The sequence below is a fragment of the Solanum verrucosum genome, unplaced genomic scaffold (assembly GCF_900185275.1).
Source record: "Solanum verrucosum unplaced genomic scaffold, falcon-dt-bn FXZP01000302.1, whole genome shotgun sequence".
Taxonomy (NCBI): Eukaryota; Viridiplantae; Streptophyta; class Magnoliopsida; order Solanales; family Solanaceae; genus Solanum; species Solanum verrucosum.
In genome coordinates this window covers 421,067-427,527 of record NW_026019914.1, presented here as the reverse complement: position 1 = coordinate 427,527, position 6,461 = coordinate 421,067, and positions in this window count along the sequence as shown.

Sequence of the window (6,461 nt, the reverse complement as noted above, 5' to 3'; positions counted from 1 at the left end):
GGGGGTGACACGAAAGTGTCAAATATCGATGCGGGTTTTGTCACAAGTATAGTAAAAACAACAAAAATAAAAAGAAAATCAAGTATGGGGAAAAGTTCTTGGAGTGTGACCGCAATACAAGTTGAGATAAATAGTTGGGTACATGCTTTCAATAGGAAATTCGCAAGATAATAGTGACTAGGCTAAGCTTTAGATGGAAATAAGTTCCCTCTTGGGCAACTTACCCCGTTTCAAATGTGTTCCTCTAGGTCACCCATTTGTCGCATGAAGGCTAGCCTACGCCTTACCCTACTCACTCTCTCGAGTTGAGTGTTAGGATATGGGACTAGGGCTCACCCTCTCGGGCTGAACCTTATATCGATCCACTCCTTAAGCCATTAGTCTAGCGGTATTGGTTTCGCGTCCTCCCTCTCGGGTAAGACAAAAACAGATGGGTGGCTTTGTATTTGTAACTACAAACCCATTAAATTAAGCCACAACCACGAGGTGAAATCACCATTAAAATACATCTAACCTATCAGAAAGTAAGACCCAACAATGATATCAACACATATTTGCTAAATCACACCCCAAGAATGGGGTTTTTTAGCCACACATCAAGGGATAACAAAATACACCTAAAATGATAATGAGATCAAATGGGTACAAGAAATTAAACCTTAATTTAAGCAAAGGAAGAAGAATAGAGAAGACCCACTTCCAACTTGGGGAAGATGAACTCCTTTCTTTAAGTTTCCCACAAAACCCTCTCCAAACTTAAGCGAAAAAAAATACTAAAACTGATGTTCTAAAAGTAAAAATTAACAATAATGTTCAAACTCTTAAAAATAATAACTAAGTCTAGTATTTATATTTTTCATATTTAGTGCTGCGACGGACCGTTCGGTGAGGTTAGTCGCAATCGCCGAATAATTCAGCGAATCGCCCTTCTTCTGGTTCATCACCTTTTGTGCTTTTGCTTCAGCATGTTTGTGTTCTGGACCATTGGGCGGTATGACATTGCTTCACGAAACTGTTCGGCGAAGCGCCGACTACTTATTTTATCATCATTTTGATCCACTTCCTTTAGGGCTTCGCGTACTGGAACAAAGGGCGGAGTGCTTCCCTTCGGCGATTCGCCAAGAGTGATTGGCGAAGCTCAGGCTTCAGTTTTTACGTTCTTTCCAGCCTTTTTGTTCCTTTTTGTACCTAAGTGTCCATGCTTTCACTAAAATTTCAAATACCTGAAACTTAATAGTTTTCATCAGATATTGAGACAAAATAAGCATTTGAGGACTCTATTTCTATTAAAATAATGTTGTAAATGAGTCCAAATTGTGGACTCATCATTGAGGTGTGAGGTGATTCCCCCAAGACCTTCATATGAGAGGGATGTAAGGTAATATCCCATATTCCTAAGTTAGAGAACATGAAGTGATTACCCATGTCATGTGATGATGGATGTGAGGTGACTACCCTTATAATATAACTTCAAGAAGCAAGGCAAGATGTGAATACCCATTAGCCTTTATACGAAGGACAAAAAGGTGAATACCTATGATCCTTATAAGATGATGTGAAGGCGAATACCTATATCAAATCTTGTTGGACATTGAGGCGAATATCTATCATCCTTAAAAAATAATGTGAAGGGCAATACCTATATCATATCATGTTGGACATAGAGGCGAATACCTATGATCCTTATAAAATGATGTAGAGGCGAATATCTATATCATATCACGTGGGGCATGGAGGCGAATACCAATGAATCCCCTAAAATGTACATGTAGACAAATACCTATGACTATACTAATAAGGCAAGCGGTGAACACCCATTATCCTTTTAAATAGGCATATAGGTGAATCTTCATGTCTTGAAAAGTAAAGCAAGAATATTGTGAATCATGTTATGAAGAATGAATTATGTGGATTGTTGCTTGAGTGGCCTTCCCTGAGATTGTATGAATAGAGGTGATGACCCAAGTCTTGAGTAAGTATATGTTGAGGTTACTTCAATAAGTGTTCCTCTTCTCGTATGATGAATTATGTCCATTTATTATGCGTATGACTTATGTGGTTATCCCTTATGCTTATGGATTATGTCTTATGTTGACTAATACTTATGCTATGCTTATGTTGATGGTTTATGCTAACCATCATATTTAGTACATCTTTGTACTAACGCATACTCTTACCTACATTTCTTATCCAAATGTAGGGTTCAACGATATTTACTCTCATCCCCGTGGCTAGGATCATAGTAAAACAAGACTTGAAGATTGGTGATTCCTCATAGCATTCGAGGATTTGTCCACTATTTCCTTATGTCTTTCATTTTCTGTTTTGAACTATTGTATGGGCAGTGTCCCAAAGACTTCCATGTATTAGATTGTTTGAGACAAGTGTAATAGACTTCCACTCAATTTATAAAGACTTTGATTATGTTGAAAATGTTTTAAATTTCCGCTAAATTCTTATGTTATGAAAGCTAAGCTGGTATGCATGAGGCCTCTCAGGGTCTTGTATGCCTTGTTATACCTAGGGAGTACCCCTGGGTCGTGGAAAACTTGGTATTAGAGCACAAGGTCTAGAATGATTCCACGATGTCTCATAACCACGTCTAGTAGAATCTTGTTCATAAGTATGAAGCGCAACACATTTATGAATGAGAGGTTACGAGATGCTTAGGAAACTTCACTTCTTCATTACTCTAAGTCGTGCAATAGAGTTTAAGTCTATAAGGTCTGTCTCCTATTCCTTATTCGATGGTCTTCAAGATATGACTACTCGAAGGGCTCATGCTACAAGGAATGAGGGAGAAAATGTGTGTTGTGACACCATATGTGGCTATGAGATTTGATATGTTGTTAGACCTTTTTATGTCTCTACTCTTATAAGTGATTGTGTGATGGCTAAGAGGGTCTATAGAAAGTGTCCTGTCTTCTTGCTCCATAGAGTTACTCTAGCTAATTTGGTAGAGCTTGATATGCTAGAGTTAGATGTTATTCTTGGGATGGATTGGTTGCAATATTGTTATGTTTCTATTGATTGTGAAACCCGTGTAGTTGGATTTCAGTTCCCGAATTAGCCTATCCTAGAGTGGAAGGGGCAAATTCTATGCCTAGAGGTCAGTATGTGTCTTATATGAAAGCTAGAAGGATGATTTCTATGAATTTGTTTTTTCATCTAGTTAGGGTGAGAGAAATAGTTTTTTCAGTGTTGACCAACTCTAAGAAACTAGACACTTTTCTAAGATTGACCATAGGTCATGCTACAACCAATTGAGGGTGAAGGATAATGAAATCTCGATAACGGCTTTTAGGACCCGATACTGTTATTATGAGTTTTTGTTGATGTCGTTTGGTTAGACTAATGCCTCGGCGACATGTAGGAGTTTGATGATTATGATGTTTAGATAATACCTTGAGATGTTCAATTGGTAGACTCCTCCAAGGGTGGTGTTATAGTTCTCTATTATTTAGAATCATCTTGTGTGACGAATGTGAAAGTTTGGTGATGTTTTCGTCCGACCTAGTTTAATTGAAAGGAGCGGTGCTTAGAAAGTCTGTTTAGGCTTTTTCCAAAGGGGGAGATAGTGTGCTTACATAGCAAGGTCGTTGAGTGTTTCTAATGTTCATGATTTGGGTTTACTTGAAATTCTCACCCTTGAAGGGTGTAATGAGGTTTGAGAAGTAAGGGAAGCTTAGTCCTCATTTTGTAGGCCTATATATGAGATCTTAAGACATGTTGTTAAAGTTGCTTATGAGATGGAGTTGCCTAATGAGTTGGCATCGGTGCATCCGGTTATCCATGTCTCTATGATAAAGAAGTGTGTTAGAGATCTGACATTCATAGATCCCATAGAAGGGTTGGGAGTTAATGAGAATCTCTCTTATGAAGAAGAACCGATTCAAATTTTAAACTAGGAAATTAAGAAATTGAGGAACAAGGAAGTGACTTCCGTGAAAGTGTTATGGAGGAATCTTTTAGTTGATGTGCTACTTGGGAGACCGAGGCCGATGTGATGTCCCGTTATCCTCATTTTATTCCCTTCCACTCCCCCTTTAGCTTGAGATGGTAAGTTCCACATGGTTTGTTCCTTGTTTTGGTGTCATGTGTGTTTTAGATGTTCTCATGATTTCCTTATGTATATGCATGTTCATGAAAAACATGTGTTTTTAAAGAAAATGAGTTTATATGATTGATTTTCGTCATGTTGTAGTGCATTGAGTTTGAGTTGCCTATAGAATTCATGAGATGAATGGATGAACATGCCTTAGCTTGGAGTTGAGAGATTCCTTCTTAGATGTATGCCTAGAGTATATATTGCATATATGCTCCATGAGATTGTGTTGAGTATGCTCTTAGCTTGGAGATGATAGTTCCTCCTTGAACATGAGGAATGTTGAAATATCATGCATATTGGGTTGTTCGATGTTGTTCCTACCTTCCATATGATGCATTGAGTATGTTTAGCTTGGAGCTGATGTTTCCTCCTTGGTTGTGTGCATTTAGAAGAATTGCATGCATTATGGGCTGCTAGTCTTGAGTCGTTTCCTTTAAGAGGTGCCTAGAATGCCATTCGAGGACGAATGTGTCCCAAGGGGGAGATAATGTAACACCTCATAATCTAGTAGACTAAGCTAGGGGTTAAGTGCAAGACATGAACTAGAGAATTGGGCCTTGGCACCCTCCATTAGTGCCCACACAATTCATGAAGGGCACCACGACTTGTGGTGGTGCCCATCATGCCTAGGCAGTAGCTAAAGAATGCTTCCTACCTCCCGCGAGATCCTAGACGGCTCGTGGTGGTCACCACGGATCTTGGGACCACTTGTGGTGGTGAGGCAGTAGCTTCACAAGGCTGCCCAAAATAGGGACCCTCCCCACGAGCCACTAGATGGCTCGTGAAGGCCACCATGGGCCGTGGGAGGGGTCTTGGACAAAAGTTGGTTTTTAGGGGAAGAGGGGTGGAAAACCTAGCTATTTGTCAAGGGCCATGGGCATCACAATGACCCGTAAAGCCCCACACGGACCGTGAAGTCCTTCATGAAGGGTTTTATTAGACTTAAAGTGTAGGGGCAACTTCAAACGATCATATCTTCAAGCCCAAAATTAACTTGGTGGCTCATGACCTATCAAATTAAAACGTCTCTGAGTCCTCTTTCAAACGCCACTGAGTTTACCCAATTCTTATCTCTGAGTAAAAATTTATGCCCAAAATAGTGAAGCAATGTCAGGTTGAAATTCTTTACGACCCGTTTGATGGGCCGTGGTGATGATGACGACCCGTGGTGAACTTCTAGTGGGCCAATTCGGCAGTTTTTAAGTTAAAGGTTATTGGGTCGTTTCCCAATTGTTTTAACTCAAAGCTATGTCATTTTACCGAAGCTTAAAACCCCTATATAAGTCATTTTAACCACAAAACTCATCCATTCAAGTCATTATTTCTAAAACCCAAAAGAAATCCCAAAGTCTTCCTCTCAAACATTTCTCTCTCTAAAACTTGAAGAAGAAGAAAGAGTTGGAGATTGGATCAAGGTCAAGTCTCCAATCCTCAAGAATATGTGGGATTTGTTATCAAGGTATGATGGCTTATTCATCCATGAAATCCTTTCAACCATGGAGCCCCTTAAGATTCCCCAATTCGAGTTAGGGTTTCTTTTACTGTTATGGGTATTGATCCAAATGAGTGGGTTATGATTGATTATGATTGAATTGATAGAATCACATGTTTTTAAGGATGAATTTACACATACCCATGGGTTTTATGCCATGAAAAGGGGAAATTGAGAAATTAAATGTATGCTTCTAGGATTGCTGAGATACATTATAAATTGCTTGAGATTGAAATATGTAGTTATGAATTGCTTAAGAATAAAGCATATAAGAATGAATTGATTGAGATCAAGTATATATGATGAATTATGATTCGTAGGCTTTGAGATTAGGATTGTCTTGAGACTAAGGCATGTATGATGAATGACGATGAATAGGGCTTTTAGAGTTAGCTAATATGACGAGTTTTGACTGTATGACTTTTATAGTAAAGCTTACATGATGAACTATAATTATTAGGGCTTTGAGAGTAGTGCTTACGTTATGAATATTGATTTGTAGATAGAATTGTTGTGGAAGGATTAACCCACATGATCTACTGTATGAATGTATGAATGTATGAATGTATACATGTGAAAGGTTTCCTCACATAGAACAATTCTAGGTTGAAAGGCTTGCTCACCTAAAATGAATTTAAGTCAACGGTCTATGATATGTGATGAGGTATGAGATGATTCCCCCGAGACCTACATGTGAGAGGGATGTAAGGTGCTTTCCCATATTCCTATGTTAGAGAACATGAGGTGATTACCCATGTCGTGTGATGATGGATGTGAGGTGACTAACCTTATAATATAACTTCAAGAAGCAAGGCAATAGGTGAACACCCATTAGCCTTTATACAAAGGACATGGAGGCGA